The sequence below is a fragment of the Pseudophryne corroboree genome, chromosome 4, assembly GCF_028390025.1.
Source record: "Pseudophryne corroboree isolate aPseCor3 chromosome 4, aPseCor3.hap2, whole genome shotgun sequence".
In the NCBI taxonomy this organism is placed as follows: Eukaryota; Metazoa; Chordata; class Amphibia; order Anura; family Myobatrachidae; genus Pseudophryne; species Pseudophryne corroboree.
Window position 1 is genome coordinate 650,930,451 of NC_086447.1, and position 26,021 is coordinate 650,956,471.

The 26,021-nt window shown below is 43.6% G+C and overlaps 1 protein-coding gene and 1 long non-coding RNA gene across 2 annotated transcripts in view; one reads left to right on the forward strand and one right to left on the reverse strand.

Moving 5' to 3' along the window:
• Nucleotides 1-13,476, reverse strand: part of LOC134910103 (uncharacterized) — a 57,775-nt gene extending 44,299 nt beyond the window's left edge. Inside the window, exons 1-2 of the long non-coding RNA XR_010176119.1 lie at nucleotides 13,311-13,476; nucleotides 6,348-6,443 (exon numbers count right to left, since the gene is read on the reverse strand). This is a non-coding gene — a long non-coding RNA (uncharacterized LOC134910103). The remainder of the gene's footprint in view (nucleotides 1-6,347; nucleotides 6,444-13,310) is intronic.
• THBS2 (thrombospondin 2) overlaps nucleotides 3,692-26,021 on the forward strand; it is a 132,243-nt gene continuing 109,913 nt past the window's right edge. The window contains exon 1 of the mRNA XM_063917764.1: nucleotides 3,692-3,767. The gene's annotated coding sequence lies outside the window, so the exon portion shown is untranslated. The remainder of the gene's footprint in view (nucleotides 3,768-26,021) is intronic.

Consider the following 26,021-nt stretch of genomic DNA (forward strand, 5'->3'; position numbering starts at 1 on the left):
TTACCAGAGGGAGATATGAGCACAGTAACCAGCTTTCAGGAATCTTTGTGCTCAGTGTCCACATGGGTCTTTGTGGCTAGTGATGGGTAGTTCATGAATGATTAGTTCAAAATGAACTAATCTTCACAGTGAACTAGTTCGTTCAATTCACAGCTTTGGCAAAGATTAGTTCATCAGGAAGGAGGAGTTAGACACAGACAGAATAGAGCCAGCATTAGGCTAGTCACTGTCTCATTCTCTGGATTTTCACTTCCTGAATCTGATGCTGTGAAATGAAAGTTAAAAGTACAACACAGCCCAGCAATACAGATCTAATAAAAAATAGCATCTGCACTGCCTAGCCAAAGTCTATGTGTGTCTGTGAGTGAGCATGTGTGGTCATGCTGCTCACCTTTCTGTGATATAATCACTGTCCTATTAGTCCAGATGTCCAAACACTTGCTGCTACTTCTGGTACTACTGGCTTCTGTGCAAACTGCTGTGCTTAATCTTCTGCTGGGTGTTGTGTAGGTGCTGCTGCAGCAGCACTGTTGTTATTCAGCTCTCACTCAGCAATACTCAGGAGTCAGTACATCTCTGCTGCCACAGGGGTCACTGCTGTGCTCAGACATGGAGTGGACTCACTCTGTGGAGCTGATTGAGTTACATTGTCCTGATGACTCATGAGTCATTCTCCTTGCAAGTAGTTCAGTAGTTCAGTGATTCATTACAGTTCACTGATCAGTTCACTGACTCAATGACTCATATAGCCAGTGAACAAGCCAGACAAGTCAGTGCAGTACTTCTAACCTACCATGTGTGGCACTGCTGTGCTCAGGCATATGCTATGGAGCTGATACTGAACTGCATATAGCCATCATTAATTCACCTAGCATATTAGGTGGTCACAAGGTACACTGTCACTTCCAATCAGCCAAAGACACAGTTCTGAGTGCTGCATTCTATCCTGTAGGGCAGGTATGTCCAAACTGCGGCCCTCCAGCTGTTGTGAAACTACATATCCCAGCATGCCCTGACACAGTTTTGCTGTCAGAGAATGCTAAAGCTGTGTCAGGGCATGCTGGGATGTGTAGTTTTCTTAAAAATAAAAAAATCTGACATATTACACACATCTGATCATTTTAAAAAGATTATAACTCCTACAATGAGCTAGTATTAGAAATACCTACTCTATGTATAATAGTCTAGACTAGTTCTAAATCTGATCACTCCTTTCAGTCTCAGAGTCAGTGAGTGAAATGATGAACTAAATGAACTAGATGAACTAATCTTCTGAACTATTCATTTCAGTGAACTAGATCATAATGAACTAATCACCAAAGTGAACTAGATTTCCAATCACTATTTGTGGTTCAGCTGGAGTGATAGACGCGCAATTACATCAGTGGACTATCTCATTCATTCCCACGGCCAGCCAGGGGAGAAGGACTGCAGGAGGCGGGCTGCGAAGTCAATCATTGTGCCCATGGCCTCAGTGGGCAGTGCATAGCGGGGCAGCCAGACAGCCATAGCCTAACCCTATGGAAGCCAGCTTGAGCCTCTGTCATAGCACAGTCCCTGTCAGGCTGTCAGACACACGGTCTAGGTGCGCAACTTACGGAAATCAGTGGAGCACAGCCGCGGCAGACAAACCAGGGGGCGGAGCTTATCACGATCGGTGGTGGAGCTTATTGCTGTCTCGGGCAGGAGCTTCTGGTGACGCAGTGTTGGAGGGGGATTTGGAGCGACTGTGAAAGGATGCTGGTGGTCGGGAGGGAATAGGCGTAGCTTTGACGGGCCAGCCCGTGACTAGTGGAGTCTAATGGGGAAATGGTATCAGTTATGACAGGAAAAAAGATATTTTTTTCTGTCAACACTATTGCACTGTCAGGACACCTGTGGGCCTATTTTCAGTGGGGGGCCTGGAGCTGCAGCTCCATCCGCCCAATTGTTAATCCGGCCCTTGGCAGGGAAGGAGAGACAGTGGACCAATCGTGCACTATCATTATTTCAAAAGACAATCAAAAAAGAGGAACGATTGCGCTATGAGAAAAGAGGTCAGCAGACTTTATTTCAACTGGTTATCAGTGTTCATGTGAATGCTGAAAGTGTAATTGATGACATAAGCCAGGCATTCCCAACCACGGTCCTCAAAGCACACCAACAGTTCATGTTTTAGTGATATCCAGGCTTCAGCACAGATGGTTAAATCAAAATAACTGAGGTACTAATTAAGTCACCTGTGTTCAAGCCTGGATATCACTAAAACCAGAACTGTTAGTGTGCCTTGAGGACCGAGGTTGGGAAACACTGGCATAAGCTCTGCTTCCTAAACATCAGCTGTAGTGGGGTAAAAGATTGAAGTGACTAAAGGGGGCACAAAATTCTTGAAAGCCGTGGATTAATATGGCCCTGTATACAGGCAAAAATGTCAATTAAACATACCCTCTTCTCCTTTATCAGCCAGTGAGAAAGGGGTGTGTATGTAATTTTAATCTATAATGCTGTCGACTCTCAGTGTCAGTGCAGGGGTTTCAGGAAAAGTAAAAAGAGTAAAACACTAGAGCTGAACTAAGCAAACATATAAGTTGGTTCATCAAGCTCTTAAAATACTAAAATCAGATGGCATTTATTTGCGGACCACATCTCCTTCCTATGGGAAAGAGGTCTGCAGTTGTGCAAAGAGCAATCTGATCAGATCCTTCTGCCTAATGCTGGGTTAATTAGCACTGCCAAGTAGTGTGCACCATGAGCACACATAACCCAGCATCAGGCAGAAGGATCTGATCAGATCCTTCTGCCTAATGCTGGGTTAATTAGCACTGCCAAGTAGTGTGCACCATGAGCACACATAACCCAGCATCAGGCAGAAGGATCTGATCAGATTCCTCTTTGCACGGGTGTAGTATGTTATGCCGGCGCTTGGGATCCCGGCGCCAGCATGCAGGCAGTTGGGTGAGCGCAAAAGAGCCCCTTGCAGGCTTGTTGGTGGGCACGGTGGTGCACTACGTGCGCCATGCTATTTATTCTCCCTCCAGGGGTGTCATGGACACCCCAAGAGGGAGAATAGTTGTCGGTATGCTGGCTGTCGGGATTCTGGCATCTGTATGGTGAGCGCCGGGATCCCTACAGCTGGCATATCAGATGCCTCCCCATGAAGATGTCTGTTTTGCTGCAATATTGTCTTAGTTATTAGGTCCATGGTCAAAGGGCAGAATTTACTCCTGAAAATGACTTTCAGATAATAAAGTGGCTGCAGTGCCTAAAAGTTACTTCAACAAAGAGAAATGTTCAACACCACCAAGTCCTGACTTTTATTTATAGTTCCAAACACAAAAGAAGCACACGAGTCTCTCTCACTGCAGCCCCATCATCTCGCTGTGTCGCCCCTCCTCACACAGGCGGCAAAGAGGAATGTCCTCCTTACACACAAGGAGGCAGGCTCCCAGCAGCAGCATCACCTCAGCAGCTCTGCTATAGAAAGCAGTGTCAGGTCTGAGAGGATTATGTCATTCCACATAGAGCTGATTTTTTTCTAACTCCTTGAAAGTGCTTCCTTATGGGGCTGATTGACAGCGTGCAGTGCAGGACAGGCTATATAAATGACTGAACGCTTCTCTCTAACCATTCTAGACAAGGCTCCCCACAAGACAAGCTAGCCCTCTTAGGAAACTTTAGATTTGAACTTTTTAAGAACTTTTTATGGTCTCTCTATTTCTTTTTTCTTTTGGATATTTGGATTGGCCACAAAGCAATAAGACTTAAAAGCACTTTTCTGTCAATATCAGGTAAGATTTTTAATTTTTAAATATTTTTCACTTTTTAATCATCATATATGCAAATATCACTTACAACTAGAAAGCCTTAAATAAAGAAATGTATTTAAGGAATGAATGGTTGTACTGTGAAGTTCATTTATACAACAGAGTTAAATCAATTATTGAACAGATTTTTATATTTTATACTATATGTTATCTTTACAGCTTGCTGTTTGGGCTGTCATCCTCAATATTAAGAGAGCTTTACATATGTAGACCAGCCACCAATAAGAACTAAATGATATATTTATAACACTTCTTATTTCCATTGATTGCTAGAGGATTGATTTGGGAAGCATTTGTGTCTGCTGGAATGGTTAGTGCAGGATGTGTGACTGTGACCTGATACACACTGGGGATGAAGCGAGCTGGACAGTTACTTTGGTATTGGTCTGTGAAATCATTAACTGGCCCTAAAGGGATGCAGGGGGAAACTGCTGTCTTTCTCACATCTACCCAGAGTTATGGTTAGCTATAGTGTTGGAACCACATATGGGAAAAAAAAAAGATAATGTACTGTATGTGTGTGTACATTATATATATATATATATATATATATATATATATATATACATACACTCTGTATTAAACAAGTGACTGCAGGAGTTTTTTCTTTAAAGCATATGAAAAAGGAAACTTCAGTTTTCCTGTATAACTAGATAGCAAGATTGTGGAAAAAACAGTAGTGTATTTTTTACATATGGAGTATCATCATGTGTATCATCATTTACATATGTATCGTCATTTTGCACTGCTGGTAAAATTTGCCATTCAAGCTTTATGCTTATTCTGCTTTACTGACAGCTATCTTATTGTGGTGAGTAGCTCATTTTACGTTTCAGGTTATTGTGCTACTCTATGGTAATCACCCATCTTAGTTTGGTTTAAAGGCTAACTGAATAGAAGAAGAGATCTTATATCTGGAATTGTTATATTTCTTAGTTTGACACATATTTATTCTACTTGGATGCTATTCTTGGTACTCTTTCATTTATAGAAATATATTTATCTGTTGTCTGAATAAAATCACTTGATAATAAAATATTGTCTTTCTCTCTTAGTGTGCTTCCTCTTGTATGTGATTGTTTTAACAGTCTGTAACATGCAGACAATTGCACTATTGTGCTAGACTTTGCTACAGCCAGTGTTGTCTTGCTGTATAATGTAAAATACTATTGGTGACTAATGAGTAGAGTTAGGTGAAGAATGACTAACAAATGGCATGCCATCCTGAGCGGAACATGAGCAGTAAAAATAGTATGATTGCATTAAGCCAGCAGTGGTTCAAGCTCTTTGTATTTTAGTGAAATACTGGTATCCCCATTGAGTTGACTTTATAACCTGTATTTCTAATACACCTTTAGCTTCCATGCTCTGTAAGTTTAAAAATTAGTAAGAAATGTATTATAGTAATCAAAACTTTGTACTGTATGCGGGCGATAGCTCCATTATTCCATAAAAATATTTAGACTACATATTAGAGTGTTGGGCGAGTACCACGTTGTAGAAAAAAAATGAGCTTACCCTGTGTTACCCATTTCTCCATGGTCCCATGGGCTTCTTTGAAACCATTGTATTAATTACTTTCTTTAACCACAGAGGAGAGAGCTAATATTCTTCTGTTCCAAGAGCAACAAACAATAGAGAGCCATAAAATGATTTAGGGTGTGAATGGTCTCACGATATTACTGCCGTGGTGGTTAGTAGTGGAATATTAGACAAATAATATTTCTGCAGCCGTGATTTAATCTACATACACTTAAATAAAAACGTGTGGATAAAATACGTCAATGGATGACATCCTGGCCTCTGCAAAGGCAGAGAATTATATTTTATTATATCTGAAGCTGGCGAAGACTCGGCTGATGTCTTATGTTAAGTGGTTTCCTTTGTTATAATTTAACACGTGTACTATATGCTCCTGTGCCAAAGTGTTTGTATCAAGATGTAATCAGTTTGGCTGAAAAATGTGTGTCTCATATTACAGAAACACACTCTAATTTATTTGTCATTACCTAAAGGAATTCAAAAGAACAGGACTTGGAAGCCACATTCCAGAGGATCAAATTAAATAAAGTTGGCTCTGTGATTAAAATAACCACTTATTTAATGTATTTATTTTATTTACCTGTATGCCATTTCTTTTTGCATGTATGATGGAGCTGCACAGTTATGGACATATCAACTAGCCACAAAGATGCAAACTATGTGCCAGTATAATACTAAAAAGATTAAATTAAGTACACCATATTATTTGTTTGATAACATGATCAAAGACAGAACTTGTGTCATGCACTAATGCGTTAGGAATGTCCATGGATTATTATGAATTAGTTTAACATTTTTAGTCATGAACAGCAATTATGTGCTTTTGTTATAGTTATGATAATTTGTGCTAGAAAAGAAGAGGCGTAGTACACAACATTGTGACAACTGGTTCAAATCTACAATATTTTAATGGGAAGGTTATAAATTTTAGTTAAATATAAAGGTGTTGCCTATTAGCGTTTTACCCTGTGAACCTTGGAACTCTTAACACATAATACTCACAGTTTTGAGCACAATAAGGAGACAACCTCTGGGTGGTGCCAGTGTCGTACTGGCATTTTAAATGTTGGCTGTTTTTCATTAGCAATAATTCGCTACCTGCAAGAAAGAGTCAATTGTGCCTTTAAGTCTGTATCACAGTAATTCATTTGGAATATAGTATAACCGTAGGAAAATGCTGATCAGTAATTGGAGGTGAGGGACCCCAGGACATGAATTCACTCTGGATGGCTCTGCTGGCAGATTTTGCTACTGTGATTTATACGTTGAGGACTTAGCAAGAGTGATACAGGGAGTAGGTCAGAAAAAGACAGTAGTCAGACAAGCCAGGGTCAATAGTCTGTAGCCAAAATGTGTAGTCACCCAAGCAAAGGTCAATAGCAAAACATACAAAGGATACAACCATAACAAAGGATATTAGACAAGACTGAAATAGAAATAACATGAAAATGTGGAAAGAATATCACCCAAAACACTAATGGAGAACAGAGATTCCATTCTCAGTGTGTTCTTGGGCCTTTAGCAGGCACCTTTCAACTCAGGACTTCCCTTGGGAACTCACATGGCCCCAGGACCTAATGTAACACAAAGAATGTTGGAACCATAGTAGTGAAATTGAGTTCAATAAAACCGGGACACCAAAACAAGGAAAGTTAGGGATATATAGGGGGTAATTCTGAGTTGATCGCAGCAGCAAGTTTGTTAGCAGTTGGGCAAAACCATGTGCACTGCAGGGGAGGCAGATATAACATGTGCAGAGAGAGTTAGATTTGGGTGTGGTGAGTTCAATCTGCAATCTAAATTGCAGTGTAGAAATAAAGCAGCCAGTATTTACCCTGCACAGAAACAAAATAACCCACCCAAATCTAACTCTCTCTGCAAATGTTATATCTGCCACCCCTGCACTGCACATGGTTTTGCCCAACTGCTAACAAATTTCCTGCTGTGATCAACTTGGAATTACCCCATAATCAGAAGAATATAGACATAAGATAAACAATTGAACAAGGAAATCACATACAAAGTGAAATACACAAATCAATAGGTTAAGTCATGAAAAGAAACTGCGAAAAGGATGCAAAAACTTTGTAAGGATAAAATACTTTTTTTCTTCACAAAGAAGAACCCGTCACCCGCAGGAGAAGAAGGTGGACAAGTTAATCCCTTGTCCAAATATTCAGACATTGTTTGCACTTCTGGTACACAGACAGGAACATGGCTCCAAATATTCCATCAGAGAAGACAGAAGCAGAATGAGAAGACACTACACACACCAAGGGAATGTGGCAAGAGATAGACCACATTAACTGCTCCAGTAGCTTGAAGCCTAAAGCACTGTGCTTAGTTCAAAACCTTGCAACAATGTAGCTGAAAACCAGAGAGAGTAAAACAGCAGAACTCCAATTATACAAACTAATTAGGGCTGAGGGTAGTTTGGCTAACCAGACATGTCTGAAGGGGTGTAGTACGGCTGACCGGCGGTCAGGAGACCGCCGGTCAGCTTACCGACGCCGGGATCCCGGCAGCATACCGACGCTGGGATCCCGGCGGGGAGGTGCGAGTGCAGCAAGCCCCTTGTGGGCTCGCTGCGCTCGCCACGCTGCGGGCTCGGTGGCGACCTGCGGTCGCCACGGGTTCTTTTCCCACTCTATGGGTGTCGTGGACATCCACGAGTAGAAATAGTCCCTGTTGGTCGGCATGTTGGTCGGGATTGGGGAGGAGGTCATGTGACTGTCGGTCAGCTGACCGGCGGTCACGTGAATACCACCCGTCTGAAGCTATGTACTGTATGTATGTTCTTTTCAGTTATTTTAACTAGACAATTTTCTTTTCATGGGTTGGTGTATGAGCAAATATATTATTTCTTTAGTGGGTCAAAGAGAAAAAAATGAGAAAATATACTATATTTCTTTAAGTATAACGGAAATTTTTTTTTGCTTGTCATAGATCATGTTTCAATAACTGGTGTTTCAGATAATTGGCATTTGGATAATCAGAGTTCTAGTGTATATATTATCTTTCATTTGAGCCAACCAGAGTGTAAATTAAATATCTTTAATTTAAGACAATTTCTTGTCGAGCTTACTGTAACTCATCCAGATGTCTAATCATTTAGGGGAACCCATGTAGACAGCAAAATTGGATGTATCAGGTCGCCCAGGACCTGAGGTATGTAAGTAGGTTATGAAGTGTATTATGAAGCCTGGTAGCTTGAGTAGTCAAAAAATGACCCTATACACACTAGATTTCCTGCCACTACTTATGGACATCTGGTCTATTTGGTCTCAGTTCAATTGTTGGTCATCATAACCAGCCTTTTGGGTCCAAGAAGTCAATTTGGTCTAAAACTGCCAAATTTGCTGTTCAGAACTCAAACTACAAGGCTAATTTCTTTATCTTTAACATATCAGAAATGATAAATGCATAGAAGCATTTTTTTAAGCATGTCAATGAATGGAATGACCCTTGTGTCTTGCCATTCAGCAACTGTAACTGCAGATGAAACACGAGGCGCTACCGTACTTAGTTAGGCTTCTTTTCAAAACTATTACTATATCTATGCTTCATATTTGTAAAAAGAAATTCTGTATCTGTATTATAACCTTGGATATCATTTTCATTCAGAAATTTATCTATTCCCTGTAAATGGATTTAAAAAATGAATAGATAAATTTCTGAATGAAAATAATATCTACATGGTTAATCCGGGGGTAATATGAGTTATAGTAGTTAACTAGTCATAAAACATTATTCAGCGGGTATGTTGAATCATCACAACTTAATACGGGTTGAACACGATGGGCAATTTGCTTCTATTCAACCTCAATTACTATGTATCCTTCGACATACTGTAGGCTTAATAGGTTTCTGGTCATAACATACAGTGCATCCAGAAAGTATTCACAGTGCTTCACTTTTTCTACATTTTGTTATGTTACAGCCTTATTCCAAAATGAATAAATTCAGTTTTTCCCTCAACATTCTACATACAATACCCCATAATGAAAATGTGAAAAAAGTTTTTTTTAGATTTTTGCAAATTTATTAAAAATAAAATACTAAGAAATCACATGTACATAAGTATTCACAGCCTTTGCTCAATACTTTGTTAATGCACCTTAGGCAGCAATTACAGCCTCAAGTCTTTTTGAATATAATGTCACAAGCTCGGCACACCTATTTTTGGGCATTTTCGCTCATTCCTCTTTGCAGCACATCTCAAGCTCTTTCAGGTTGGATGGGGAGCATCAGTGTACAGCCATTTTCAGATCTCTCCAGAGATGTTCAATCGGATTCAAGTCTGGGCTCTGGCTGGGACACTCAAAGACATTCACAGAGTTGTCCTGAAGCCACTCTTTTGATATCTTGGCTGTGTGCTTAGGGTCGTTGTCCTGCTGAAATATGAACCGTCGCCCCAGTCTGAGGTCATAAGCGCTGTGGAGCAGGTTTTCATCCAGGATGTCTCTGTACATTGCTGCCTTTATCTTTTCCTCTATCCTAACTAGTCTCCCAGTTCCTGTTGCTGAAAAACATCCCCACAGCATGATGCTGCCACTACAATGCTTCACTGTAGGGATGGTATTGGCCTGGTGATGAGCGGTGCCTGGTTTCCTCCAAACATGACGCCTGGCATTCACGACAAAGAGTTCAATCTTTGTCTCATCAAACCAGAGGATTTTGTTTCTAATGGTCTGAGAGTCTTTCAGGTGCATTTTGGCAAACTCCAGGCGGGCTGCTCTTGTCTCCACAGAGGAATGCTGTAGCTCTGACAGAGTGCCCATCGGGTTCTTGGTCACCTCCCAGACTAGGGCCCTTCTCCCTCGATCGCTCAGTTTAGACGACCGGCCAGCTCTAGGAAGAGTCCTGGTGGTTCTGAACTTCTTCCATTTACGGATGATGGAGGCCCCTGTGCTCATTGGGACCTTCAAAGCAGCAGATATTTTTCTGTACCCATCCCCAGATTTGGGCCTCAAGACAATTCTGTCTCAGAGGTCTACAGACAATTCCTTTGACTTCATGCTTGGTTTGTGCTCAGACATTTACCGCTGGTGTACTCCAATTATGCTGTAGGAACATCGCAAGGATGATCAGTGGAAACAGGATGCACCTGAGCTCAATTTTGCACTTCATAGCAAAGTCTGTGAATACTTATGTACATGTGATTTCTTAGATTTTTATTTTTAATAAATTTGCAAAAATCTCAAAAAAACTTTTTTCACGTTGTCTTTATGGGGTATTGTGTGTAGAATTTTGAGGGCAAAAATGAATTTATTCCATTATGGAATAAGGCTGTAACATAACAAAATGTGAAAAAACTGAAGCGCTGTGAAAACTTTCCGGATGCACTGCATAATAATGTAAATGTGTGTACATCTCTGTGTGCATCACTTTTTCCTAACTTTACCTGTCAAACACAGTGGTTGTACTTTCTAATGTCAGAACACCAAAATCATCAACACCGATTCCCTTGGCGCTTAGTAATGCAATCACATTTGATTGGAGTGACTCAGAGTAGATATCTGTCTTCCAGATAGATCAATCACCAACCATGTGTGAATGCTTGTTCCGGGCATGTGCAGTCCCATGCAGTTTTCAAATATCTTCAAGATCCGGCTGCCTTTCTACCTGCGTCTGACTCAGAATCAGCAACCTGGTTTGATGCTCCCTGAGTCCCTCCTGTGAAGAGCAGGGAGTGTGTGGTGGGGAAGGTAGCACAGGGCAGACAACCAGGAGCAGGAAGCTTCGGTGTTGATGATTTTGGTGTTCTGATATGGTTTTGGAGTGTTTATGACGCACCAGATCAACTGGTTCACATAGGCAGCTCTTTGCGCATTGGTCAGGTTTTCAAATTTGTTTTCTTGTACTTTCTAATGTGTTTAACTGTGATCGTGCCCGATTATTTTTCTGTAATACAATGAACTTATGCATACTGAACTTTTAGTTATTATCCATACTGAACTTTTAGTTAAACCTAATGGATTTGTTTAACAGTTGATTGTGTAAAAATATATTCAAACTAAAGTTTATTGCAGAGGTGCCATTGTTCTATGGCAAAGTCCAGTAATGTTTTAGCATTTTTTGGCACACTGATAAATCACATGGATCTGGCTCCAACTGCAAGTGTTTTTGACATGGTCTACCATAAAAAGTTGTTGCACTATGAACTCCATATGCTAGGTTTGTTCATTAAAATAATAAATTGCAGAAATTAAATATTTAGGTCAATTGTATAGCAAAAGAAATGCGTAAAAATGATGTATATAGTATGTTATGCAAAATGTTAGTATCACTGTGGAACTTTTTATATCATTCGACGCACTGCAGCATGGCAGTGATTAGGGTTGTGCCAATGGTGCTTGGCACACAGCACATATGCGCTGTGTGCGGAGAAGGAGCTGGATGTACCCACGATGGCACCCACGCCTCTCATGCCCCACTGCCGCTAGCTGCAGTGCTACCTTCTGTACTGTATGTAGCACTGTGCACCCGGCTCCTTCTCTGGCAGGGACCCAATGCAACATACATTACAGCGGGCAGCACTGCAGCTGCCCACCCATATGCTCCACCTTCTCACAGCTACCCCATCTCTAGCCGCAGCATCTCCTGGGAGAGACATCATGACCTTCCTGCTCATTGTCACAGAGATTGTTGTGGGAGGGTTGGGGGGAGTGCTATCAATGAATGTTAGTTCATATAAAGTATATTATCATTGTAATGATTTGAGTCATGACATCCTGGGGGGCAGGGGTGATGCTCTTTCTTGCATATGGCACTAACATGTTTAGTTATGGCACTGCACTGCAGCATTTATTCATGCTCATCTCAAATATGCCGATCAATGTTAGTCATTTGTGGATAGTACTGTCTTTACATATCCATGTCCACATATAGACCTAACCAATTTTGGAAGGCCCTTTATTCAATTATGCTATTGCCAAGTTAAGTGAAGTTGTAGTTTTAGAATAAGAGAGCTACAGTATGTTGAATGTACTGGAAGAACATACACTGCACTAGCCTATGCTTCGAGGGAAGAATATTATCATGACCTCATGCCAAAAGGGAAAGATATTTAACCATGTCTTACAAATCAGGACAACATGTCATGGACTCCCCCATACTCCTTCCTTAATTTAACATGGTACCACAAAGTAGGAGAAATGTTTTGGGTGGGAATATACAGTACTCTATATAATACCACTTTCACACCAAAATCCAGGTGCCAAGCTGGGATAATGAACATGGTTTCACCCCTGTTGTTACCCCTACATAGCCCAAGTAGAGTAGTAGAGTATCCCAGGTCCCTTCTTTTACCTTTCACACTGACACATGACCCGGGTTTACCTGGCGGTTTCCCAGATCAAAGGGTTGGTGTAAAAGGGGTATACAGTAATTGGAATTTTTGTATGTGATTTGCTTTGTGGTTGCTCTGCAATGACCAGTGAATGCAGTTTCCATACTAAGCTAATGATCATGTGCATGTTCAACACAGAAAGTACACTGTCATGCTGGTACTTTTATTATTATTATTGTTATTATTATTATTATCCTTTATTTATATGGCGCCACAAGGGTTCCGCAGCGCCAAATTACAGAGTACATATGCACATACCTGTAATCAAAACAGGAAAACAATGACTTACATTTGAAGACAATATAGGACAAGTACAGGGTAGCTAAGCATAAATACATCAGTAAATAACATAGAGATAAGTTCCAAGGTGGCCAAAAAACTGCAGGATTTGGGCAGTTGAGGATTATTAAAGTAATAAAAGGATAAGCATATGAGGGAAGAGGGCCCTATTCGTGAGAGCTTACATTCTTAGGGGAGGGGTAGACAGACAGGGGTGCAACAGATGGGGTACATAGAGAGCATGGAACAGAGGGTTAGGATGAGATTTGGCTTGGTTTGGTAAAGAAGTCTACTTCTGTACAAAATGATGTATCACACACAGGGAGATGATTTACCTGGTCCAGTGGTGCATGTTTGTCTATTCACATGACTTGTCTGTGCTCTGCAGTGTCCAGCTGCCCACTATGTCTGTGCCCCGCTACACCCGGCTCCTGTCTGTGTTTTGCAGGCTCCGCAGGTGTTGGGTCAGACGTCTCCCTCTAGGATCCCAAGTCTCCTTTCCATGGGTGCAGCCATCTTGCTTATGATGTCACAACACCAATGACCATTCACCTTCTACAGTTCCTGACCACATGACAAGACTGGTCTTATCAGCACACTCAGCATGCTATTTAAACCAACAGAAGCTATCAAAATATTGCCAGATCTTCTTCTCTTCAAATTGGGCGGTTAATTTTGGCTCCAGGTTCCTACTACCTCCAAATGTGGTTCCTGCTCTATGCTCATCCAGTGCTCAGTGCCTCTCATTTCACTGATCCTGCAGCATCCCAGCAGTGCTTCTCACCTCTCTGCTCCTGCAGTGCCTCTCATCTTGTTGCCCCCAGTGCCTCAGCATTGCCCCTAACCTGACTGCCCTGCAGCATAACTGCAGTGTCTCTCACCTTGATTCCCCTGGAGCATCTTACAAGTGCCTCTCACCCTGCAGCGGTGCACCTCTCATCTAGTTGCCCCTGTCTAAGACGCTGATGCTCTAGAGAATTACAATAGCATATTTTATTGAGTAATTTTCCTCTACATATTCTCAGCCTCACCAGTGTCCCTATTTGGTCCCCAAGTGCCAATCAAATGGCCATTAGTCTCCATGCCTCTGGGCATACCCGCATGGGTGACTGATCAGAACCCACAGACTGTGTTGTGAATGATAGTAAGATCTGGTCAAAAAATGATTCTACAGCTCAGATATTAGATCCTGTTCAATTTCTAGTAAGTGGGCTGGAGAAGCAGGAGGCCAGTCGGGTCCAATTCATACAATCTTTGCAGGATTTGTCTAACAGGATGGATCCAGGTCATCTTAGCAAATAAGATCACTCCTCAAATAGCCACCATCAACAACCTTAACAAATCTATGGAATATCAATCCCTTCGAAGTATAAGGAAATCACAAAATCTGCTGAAGTTTTTTGAACCAATTTAAATTTGAATACAGCCAGTTAATTTCCCTACTGACAGAACAAAGATTGCATACATTATATTATCTGATCAAGCGTTGACATTGGCTTAACCTTTATGGGAATGGTCTGAAACTGTTTGGCAGAATTAGGCCAACTTTGGCCCTATTCCAGAGAATAACAAACCTGGTTGGCCATCCTCCTCAGCATTCGATAGCCTTAGATTACTCCCAAACAGTAGGCCAATATGTCATACATTTCTGTGCCCTCTCTGCAGAAACACAATGGAATGTGACATTAGTTGCAGTCTTTTGAAATGGACTCTCTGATAAGATCAAAGATGAGCTGGTAACTCAAGAACTTCTCACCTTTGAAGAAATAATCTTTTTATGTGTTAAAGTACAAGAGGGCACAGTAGAAAACTAGATTAGAATGCTCCAACTTTAGCTTCATGCTTCCAATCTCTTCCTGCTCATCCTGAGGGTCCAATGCAATTAGGCAGATACTGACTCATGCTTTAAGAGCGGGAATGAAGGCTCTATGAAAATATTTGTTTGTACTGTGCTAGCTCAAAGCACTTGGAAAATACCCTCTCCTAATTGATGGTGGCAAATCCAAATTAGGAAATTTGGTGGTAAGGACAAATTAAGAAACAAGTCTGTTCAATTCTCATCACTTTGAGTTTACCAGACTTAGTTGACTGTGGGGCTGCAGCTAATTTTATACCTGCTTCTTTGGTAAGTAAACTAAACTTAACAATGAATCCTATCAACACACTTATCTATCTCACAGCTATTGATGAGAGCAGAATACCAGAGGGGATCATCCAACGCTACCTTTATGTCTTTTTCTGTGGGATAGCTGGGATTAACTCATCCATCTTCTTCTCCTGTGTACGACAGATTCTTTTTTGACAAGAAAAAAGACAGAGGGTTGCATAGATGCATTGACTACATAGGACTCACTGCCATAACCATGAAGAACTGGTACCATGTTCTGCTAATTCCAGAACTATTTCACCGTGTAAAGGGAGATTCAGATTTACAAAACCAACCTGCATGCCCCTGTATGGCCAATACAACTTTATTTCAATTCACCTAGGCCATAGATGGGAAAACAACAGTCAGTACTCATGCCAGGCATTGTAAGTGCCTCATTATACTAAAGCAGCAGTTTCAAGTTTTGACGTACAGTAGGCATTCTGCTGCTTCCATTCTCAATCAGCCAGATATTACTATGGTGATGTGTGCTCAGTGGGAGTCGGTGCTGTTCTTTCTCAAAGAGCCTTGAAATTACATATCATCCCTGTGATTTTTTTCTTAAAGAAACTAAACTATAGAAGACAGAGAATTACTCGTTATGCGAATGGCATTGGTGGAATGGTGATACCTTCTGGAAGAGCACGATTTAAGTCACTATTTTTACAGATGACAAGAATCTATTACATCTACAAATCGCTCAATGCATGAACTCTCAACAGGCCCATTGTTCATTTTTCTTCTCCCAGGTTGACTTTCACATCTGCAGTAGTTCAGACCGGGGCATAAGAATTGCAAAGTGGATGCCTTGTCCCACTTTTTGGTTGTGCCAGATGATTCTGCTTCAATTAAAAGACAATCCTGGGAAGACCTTTATTGCAGGAGACTTTGTTATGAAGCTCACTCGTCACACTTTTCTGGTTATGCAAGAATCTGAAAGACTCAACATCTTATCTCACAAAACCTCTGGTGACCCACAATTCATCAGGATGTCACACAATTTATTGCTGCGTGTTCCAAGTGCACTCAACATAAAGTCCCTTCACACCTTTAGGACATTTGCTGCCATTACTTGGACCATGGACACACATCGCCATGCAAGTCGTGGCAAATTTAACTCTTTCCAACAAACATACCAATATCTGGGGGGTGGTGCTGTAGATCGCTTTTAAAAAATTGCACATTTCATTCCGTTATAAGGAATCTTATCTGCATCTGTTCTGGTTTTAGTGTATTAAGGACTTATTTTTCCTTCATGGGTGTCCTCCAGAGATCATCACTCATTGCGGATGCAATCTGTGGCTAATTTTGGAGATCTCTATGTAAACAGATTAAACTCAAGTTCTTCTTTGCCTGTCATTCTCAATCAAATCGTCAGATCCACATCTCCTCTTCTCAGAATAACTGACTTGAACTCCTTCACTGGGCTAAATTTAGCCATAATAATCACAAATCTTCATCCTTCATTCCATTCCATAAGGTCTTTTACCCATTTCCCCAGTACCTGCTGCCGAATATCTGCCAAAAACTGTCAGCTAGTTAAACTCAGTCTTGAGAAAACCTTCATGTGTTATAAATTCTTTGCAGACAAGAACAGGAAGGCAATTCATAATCTAAAACTAGGAGACAAAGTTATGCTATCCACTCACAATCTACGACTTCAAGTTCCATCAATGAAGTTCGCTTCTCATTTCATCTCACACTTCAGCATCTTGTAAGTAATCAAGCACCTACACACTTTTATTACCACCATATTTATATATTTCCAATTCCTATTACATCTTTTTCTTCAAAACACTTATCATTAATTGATTTTTCACCCCATATTAATGGTCTCCCAAAATCCAGACTTAGCCGTTGGAAGACGGTTAAGAACATTATTTTATGATTAGTACGAGGCCATCTCCAGTATCATATTGACTGAACCCTAACTTACTAGGTCCAGTGGTGCATGTTTGCCTGTACAGCTGCCCATCTTGTCTTTGTCTTATAGGGACCAGTGAATGCCGGGTCTAGTGCCTCCTTTGTGACTCCCCTATCTTAGTTCCTTGGGTGTAGCTATCTTGGTGGTGATGTCACACCACCAATGGCCAATCCACTTCTGTCGTACACTCAGCACCCTATTTAGACCCCCAGTAGCTGCCAAATCATGCCACATCTTCTCTCTAAATTGGACAGTTGACTTTGGCTCTTGCTACCCTTTCACCATACTGCTCCTGCAGCACCTTAGCAGTGTCTCTCACCTGACTACACCTGCAGTACCTTAGACGTGCCTCTAACCTTACTGCCTTGCAGTGTCTCTTCCCTCACTGCTCCTGCATGTTTAGAGTTAGGGTATTCAGTCCAGTCCCCACCCCACCCCCTTCCCTATATTCTATATTGTGTACATGCATGTACACGTGAAAGCGGAGACTCCTTCAGCTTTGACTAGCACCTCTCTCACCTGCCCTTGGTTGTTTTTTTATTAGTATAGGGTCCTTGCATTTGCAGACTACATATTGGAATAGGCACTATAAATGGTAAGTCCTGGATACTTTTATATAATATGTCAGTATTGGGAATGGGTTGATGTGGCTAAACTGATTCGGGGCATCATTATTATAATACTTAAACACTTTTAAGTACTTAAACTGCTTTTCACTAATGCAACACTTTTTAACATCCTATTTACTACTTCTCACCTATGCAACACTCTTAGTAGTGAGCTACTTAGTGAGCCACTTAAACTGCTACATCTCACTGTAGTGATACCTTGGGGAGGTTGGATTGTGCTGGCCCAAGGGGGGGTCACATGCTCTTGAATTGAACCTTAGGAATGTTAGGGACCCACCTGATGAGGTCACCTGGCCATAGCAGGTTGGCCCATATTTCTTTGGGCCAAAAATTATGCTAAGAACCTCAATTTTATGCCATGTTAATTTGCAGAGTTTATTATTATTGTTGTTGTTTTGATTGCCAGTGTTTTTAGTGTCTAGAGTGTGCACCTGCATTTTCTCTATTTTCAGTGCCTCGGCAGTACCTCTCACCTTGCTGCCCTTGCAGTATCTCAGCAGTGCCTCAGACCACTCTTCTCTACAGTAACATATCTCATCCAGATATCTCTAAAGAATTTTCTCTATCGTCCTAGTGGATGCTGGGGTTCCTGAAAGGACCATGGGGAATAGCGGCTCCGCAGGAGACAGGGCACAAAAAGTAAAGCTTTTCCAGATCAGGTGGTGTGCACTGGCTCCTCCCCCTATGACCCTCCTCCAGACTCCAGTTAGATTTTTGTGCCCGGCCGAGAAGGGTGCAATCTAGGTGGCTCTCCTAAAGAGCTGCTTAGAAAAAGTTTAGCTTAGGTTTTTTATTTACCGTGAGTCCTGCTGGCAACAGGATCACTGCAACGAGGGACTGAGGGGAGAAGAAGTGAACTCACCTGCGTGCAGGATGGATTGGCTTCTTGGCTACTGGACATCAGCTCCAGAGGGACGATCACAGGTACAGCCTGGATGGTCACCGGAGCCGCGCCGCCGGCCCCCTTGCAGATGCTGAAGTCAGAAGAGGTCCAGAATCGGCGGCTGAAGACTCCTGCAGTCTTCTAAAGGTAGCGCACAGCACTGCAGCTGTGCGCCATTTTCCTCTCAGCACACTTCACACGCAGTCACTGAGGGTGCAGGGCGCTGGGGGGGGGCGCCCTGGGAGGCAAATGTAACCTATATAAAGGCTAAAAATACCTCACATATAGCCCCCAGAGGCTATATGGAGATATTTAACCCCTGCCTGGATTCACTAAATAGCGGGAGACGAGCCCGCCGGAAAAGGGGCGGGGCCTATCTCCTCAGCACACGGCGCCATTTCCTCTCACAGCTCCGCTGGTCAGGAAGGCTCCCAGGTCTCTCCCCTGCACTGCACTACAGAAACAGGGTAAAACAGAGAGGGGGGGCAAATTTATGGCGATATTTTGATATATATAAAGCAGCTATAAGGGAGCACTTATTATAAGGCTATCCCTGTTATATATAGCGCTTTTGGTGTGTGCTGGCAAACTCTCCCTCTGTCTCCCCAAAGGGCTAGTGGGTCCTGTCTTCGTTAGGAGCATTCCCTGTGTGTCTGCTGTGTGTCGGTACGTGTGTGTCGACATGTATGAGGACGATATTGGTGTGGAGGCGGAGCAATTGCCAAATATGAGGATGTCACCCCCTAGGGAGTCGACACCAGAATGGATGCCTTTATTTATGGAACTACGGGATAGTGTCAACACGCTAAAGCAGTCGTTTGACGACATGAGACGGCCGGACAATCAATTAGTGCCTGTCCAGGCGACTCAAACACCGTCAGGGGCTGTGAAACGCCCTTTGCCTCAGTCGGTCGACACAGACCCAGACGCAGGCACTGACTCCAGTGGTGACGGTGACGAATCAACCGTATTTTCCAGTAGGGCCACACGTTATATGATTTTGGCAATGAAGGAGGCGTTACATTTAGCTGATACTACAGGTACCACTAAACAGGGTATTATGTGGGGTGTGAAAAAACTACCTATAGTTTTTCCTGAATCAGAAGAATTAAATGACGTGTGTAATGAAGCGTGGGTTGCCCCTGATAAAAAGCTGATCATTTCAAAGAAATTATTGGCATTATACCCTTTCCCGCCAGAGGTTAGGGAGCGCTGGGAAACACCTCCTAGGGTGGACAAGGCGCTAACACGCTTATCTAAACAAGTGGCGTTACCCTCTCCTGAGACGGCCGCACTTAAAGATCCATCAGATAGGAGGATGGAAAATATCCAAAAAAGTATATACACACATGCAGGTGTTATACTACGACCAGCTATAGCGACTGCCTGGATGTGCAGTGCTGGGGTAGTTTGGTCAGAGTCCCTGATTGAAAATATTGATACCCTGGACAGGGACAATATTTTACTGTCGTTAGAACAAATAAAGGATGCATTTCTTTATATGCGTGATGCACAGAGGGATATCTGCACACTGGCATCACGGGTAAGTGCTATGTCCATTTCGGCCAGAAGAGCTTTATGGACGCGACAGTGGACAGGCGATGCGGATTCAAAACGACATATGGAAGTTTTGCCGTATAAAGGGGAGGAGTTATTTGGAGTCGGTCTATCAGATTTGGTGGCCACGGCTACAGCCGGGAAATCCACCTTTCTACCTCAAGTCACTCCCCAACAGAAAAAGGCACCGACTTTTCAACCGCAGCCCTTTCGTTCCTTTAAAAATAAGAGAGCAAAGGGCTATTCATATCTGCCACGAGGCAGAGGTCGAGGGAAGAGACAGCAACAGGCAGCTCCTTCCCAGGTACAGAAGCCTTCCCCGGCTTCTACAAAAGCCTCAGCATGACGCTGGGGCTTCTCAAGCGGACTCGGGGACGGTGGGTGGTCGTCTCAAAAATTACAGCGCGCAGTGGGCTCACTCGCAGGTAGATCCCTGGATCCTGCAGATAATATCTCAGGGGTACAGGTTGGAATTAGAGACAGATCCACCTCGCCGTTTCCTGAAGTCTGCTTTACCAACGTCCCCCTCCGAAAGGGAGACGGTTTTGGAAGCCATTCACAAGCTGTACTCTCAGCAGGTGATAGTCAAGGTACCTCTTCTACAACAAGGGAAGGGGTATTATTCCACTCTTTTTGTGGTACCGAAGCCGGATGGCTCGGTAAGGCCTATTCTAAATCTGAAGTCCTTGAACCTGTACATAAAGAAGTTCAAGTTCAAGATGGAGTCACTCAGAGCAGTGATAGCGAACCTGGAAGAGGGGGACTTTATGGTATCCTTGGACATCAAGGATGCGTATCTCCACGTTCCAATTTACCCCTCACACCAGGGGTACCTCAGGTTCGTTGTACAAAACTGTCACTATCAGTTTCAGACGCTGCCGTTCGGATTGTCCACGGCACCTCGGGTCTTTACAAAGGTAATGGCCGAGATGATGATTCTTCTTCGAAGAAAAGGCATATTAATTATCCCATACTTGGACGATCTCCTAATAAGGGCAAGGTCCAGAGAACAGCTAGAGATGGGATTAGCACTGTCGCAAGAAGTGCTAAAACAGCACGGGTGGATTCTGAATATTCCAAAATCCCAGTTAATGCCGACAACTCGTCTGCTGTTCCTAGGGATGATTCTGGACACGGTTCAGAAAAAGGTTTTTCTCCCGGAGGAAAAAGCCAAGGAGTTATCCGAGCTTGTCAGGAACCTCCTAAAACCAGGAAAGGTGTCTGTACATCAATGCACAAGAGTCCTGGGAAAAATGGTGGCTTCTTACGAAGCAATTCCATTCGGCAGATTCCACGCAAGAATTTTCCAAAGGGATCTGTTGGACAAATGGTCAGGGTCGCATCTTCAGATGCACCTGCGGATAACCCTGTCTCCAAGGACAAGGGTGTCTCTTCTGTGGTGGTTGCAGAGTGCTCATCTATTGGAGGGCCGCAGATTCGGCATACAGGATTGGATCCTGGTGACCACGGACGCCAGCCTGAGAGGCTGGGGAGCAGTCACACAAGGAAGAAACTTCCAGGGAGTATGGACGAGCCTGGAAACGTCTCTTCACATAAACATTCTGGAACTAAGAGCAATATACAATGCTCTAAGCCAGGCAGAACCTCTGCTTCAGGGAAAACCGGTGTTGATCCAGTCGGACAACATCACGGCAGTCGCCCATGTGAACAGACAGGGCGGCACAAGAAGCAGGAGTGCAATGGCAGAAGCTGCAAGGATTCTTCGCTGGGCAGAGAATCATGTGATAGCACTGTCAGCAGTGTTCATCCCGGGAGTGGACAACTGGGAAGCAGACTTCCTCAGCAGACACGATCTTCACCCGGGAGAGTGGGGACTTCATCCAGAAGTCTTCCACTTGCTGGTAACCCGTTGGGAAAGACCAATGGTGGACATGATGGCGTCTCGCCTCAACAAAAAACTGGACAGGTATTGCGCCAGGTCAAGAGATCCGCAGGCAATAGCTGTGGACGCGCTGGTAACGCCTTGGGTGTACCAGTCGGTGTATGTGTTTCCTCCTCTGCCTCTCATACCAAAAGTATTGAGAATTATACGGCAAAGAGGCGTAAGGACGATACTAGTGGTTCCGGATTGGCCAAGAAGGACTTGGTACCCGGAACTTCAAGAGATGATCACGGAAGATCCGTGGCCTCTACCTCTAAGGAGGGACTTGCTTCAGCAGGGTCCCTGTCTGTTTCAAGACTTACCGCGGCTGCGTTTGACGGTATGGCGGTTGAACGCCGGATCCTAAAGGAAAAAGGCATGCCGGAAGAAGTCATTCCTACTTTGATTAAAGCAAGGAAGGAAGTAACCGTGCAACATTATCACCGAATTTGGCGAAAATATGTTGCGTGGTGCGAAGATCGGAGTGCTCCGACGGAGGAATTTCAACTGGGTCGATTCCTACATTTCCTGCAATCAGGATTGTCTATGGGTCTCAAATTGGGATCTATTAAGGTTCAAATTTCGGCCCTGTCGATTTTCTTTCAAAAAGAATTGGCTTCAGTCCCTGAAGTCCAGACCTTTGTTAAGGGAGTGCTACATATACAGCCTCCTGTGGTGCCTCCAGTGGCACCGTGGGATCTCAATGTGGTTTTGGACTTTCTAAAATCTCATTGGTTTGAACCACTAAAGAAGGTGGATTTGAAATATCTCACATGGAAAGTGACCATGCTTCTAGCCCTGGCTTCGGCCAGGAGAGTGTCAGAACTGGCAGCTTTATCTTACAAAAGCCCATATCTGATTTTCCATTCGGACAGGGCAGAACTGCGGACTCGTCCGCATTTTCTCCCTAAGGTGGTGTCAGCATTTCATCTGAACCAGCCTATTGTAGTGCCTGCGGCTACAAGTGACTTGGAGGACTCCAAGTTACTGGACGTTGTCAGAGCATTAAAAATATATATTGCAAGGACAGCTGGAGTCAGAAAATCTGACTCGTTGTTTATATTGTATGCACCCAACAAGATGGGTGCTCCTGCGTCTAAGCAGACGATTGCTCGTTGGATCTGTAGCACAATCCAACTTGCACATTCTGTGGCAGGCCTGCCACAGCCTAAATCTGTAAAGGCCCACTCCACAAGGAAGGTGGGCTCATCTTGGGCGGCTGCCCGAGGGGTCTCGGCATTACAACTTTGCCGAGCAGCTACGTGGTCAGGGGAGAACACGTTTGTAAAATTTTACAAATTTGATACTCTGGCTAAGGAGGACCTGGAGTTCTCTCATTCGGTGCTGCAGAGTCATCCGCACTCTCCCGCCCGTTTGGGAGCTTTGGTATAATCCCCATGGTCCTTTCAGGAACCCCAGCATCCACTAGGACGATAGAGAAAATAAGATTTTACTTACCGATAAATCTATTTCTCGGAGTCCGTAGTGGATGCTGGGCGCCCATCCCAAGTGCGGATTATCTGCAATAATTGTACATAGTTATTGTTAACTAATTCGGGTTATTGTTGAAGGAAGCCATCTTTCAGAGGCTCCGCTGTTATCATACTGTTAACTGGGTTTAGATCACAAGTTGTACGGTGTGATTGGTGTGGCTGGTATGAGTCTTACCCGGGATTCAAAATCCTCCCTTATTGTGTACGCTCGTCCGGGCACAGTACCTAACTGGAGTCTGGAGGAGGGTCATAGGGGGAGGAGCCAGTGCACACCACCTGATCTGGAAAAGCTTTACTTTTTGTGCCCTGTCTCCTGCGGAGCCGCTATTCCCCATGGTCCTTTCAGGAACCCCAGCATCCACTACGGACTCCGAGAAATAGATTTATCGGTAAGTAAAATCTTATTTTACTCTATATTTTTTTCAACCTCACCAGTGTCACTCTCTGGTCCCTGCCTGCCATAAAAAGGGATGTTACTTGTAAACTCCCAGGGGCAAAACACACCCTAGTTTGCAGCAGTTCTTGGTCAACACCGGGGACTTTGTTAAAGTCCACACCTAAGGGTGTGCATACCACTTGTGCGAGACTGATCCAGATCCACAAAATTCCTGTGTCATGATAAGATGCTTGTTTTTGTTATGTGCACCAGTTATTTCTTAATGCTACTCCACACACTGATAGGCACACATATCTGCTAGGGGTGTGGTATAGAAGATCTACATTCATTAGGTCCACGGCCTTAGGTCAACCCCATAAGGTTGACAGGCACAAGGCCGACAAGCACAAAGTTGACATGGACAAAAGGTTGACATATGAAAGGTTGCACAAAAGGTCAACAGAGTCAAAAGATTGACAACACAAAAATGGGCAACACACTTTGTTTGCATTTTTGATGTTAGTGTGGATAGTTTTTCCATCTGGGACCACCGCTTCACTCACCACTAGGTTACTAAAGGTTATGATTTGCGACATGGATAATCAAGGAAGTTCAATAACATAAAAAAAAACATTGTCATGTTGAACATATGAACCTGTCAACCATTTCCAGTGTTGACCTTTCAAATGCTGACCTTTTGTCCATGTCATCCTTGTGTCTGTTGACATATAGTCCGAATCCCATCTGCTAGGCACTGACACAGGAGGTCAAACACACGTATTTTATGGTACAGTGGTTAGCATTAATACCTCTTTCTCTAACGTCCTAAGTGGATGCTGGGGACTCCGTCAGGACCATGGGGTTTAGCGGCTCCGCAGGAGACAGGGCACAATAATAAAAGCTTTAGGATCAGGTGGTGTGCACTGGCTCCTCCCCCTATGACCCTCCTCCAAGCCTCAGTTAGATTTTTGTGCCCGGCCGAGAAGGGTGCAATCTAGGTGGCTCTCCTGAGCTGCTTAGAATAAAAGTTTAAGTTAGGTTTTTTATTTTCAGTGAGTCCTGCTGGCAACAGGCTCACTGCTACGAGGGACTTAGGGGAGAGAAGTAAACTCACCTGCGTGCAGGATGGATTTGCTTCTTAGGCTACTGGACACCATTAGCTCCAGAGGGAGTCGGAACACAGGTCTCACCCTGGGGTTCGTCCCGGAGCCGTGCCGCCGACCCCCCTTGCAGATGCCGAAGTTGAAGAGGTCCAGATGTCCAGAAACAGGCGGCAGAAGACTTTCAGTCTTCATAAGGTAGCGCACAGCACTGCAGCTGTGCGCCATTGTTGTCAGCACACTTCATACCAGCGGTCACTGAGGGTGCAGGGCGCTGGGGGGGGCGCCCTGGGCAGCAATGTATTATACCTTTTTTATGGCTAAAATACATCACATATAGCCCTTGAGGCTATATGGATGTATTTAACCCCTGCCAGATCTCACAAACTCCGGGAGAAGAGCCCGCCGTTTTAGGGGGCGGGGCCTATTCTCCTCAGCACACGGCGCCATTTTCCTGCTCAGCTCTGCTGTGAGGAAGGCTCCCAGGCTCTCCCCTGCACTGCACTACAGAAACAGGGTTAAAACAGAGAGGGGGGGCACTTATTTGGCGATATGATTACATATGTGAAAATGCTATAAGGGAAAACACTTGTATAAGGGGTTGTCCCTGTATAATCATAGCGTTTTTGGTGTGTGCTGGCAAACTCTCCCTCTGTCTCCCCAAAGGGCTAGTGGGGTCCTGTCCTCTATCAGAGCATTCCCTGTGTGTGTGCTGTGTGTCGGTACGTGTGTGTCGACATGTAGGAGGACGATGTTGGTGAGGAGGCGGAGCAAATTGCCTGTATTGGTGATGTCACTCTCTAGGGAGTCGACACCGTAATTGATGGCTTATTTAGGAATTACGTGATAATGTCAACACGATGCAAGGTCGGTTGACGACATGAGACGGCCGGCAAACAAATTAGTACCTGTCCAGGCGTCTCAGACACCGTCAGGGGCTTGTAAAAACGCCCATTTACCTCAGTTGGTCGACACAGACACAGACACGGACACTGACTTCAGTGTCGACGGTGAAGAAACAAACGTATTTTCCTTTAGGGCCACACGTTACATGTT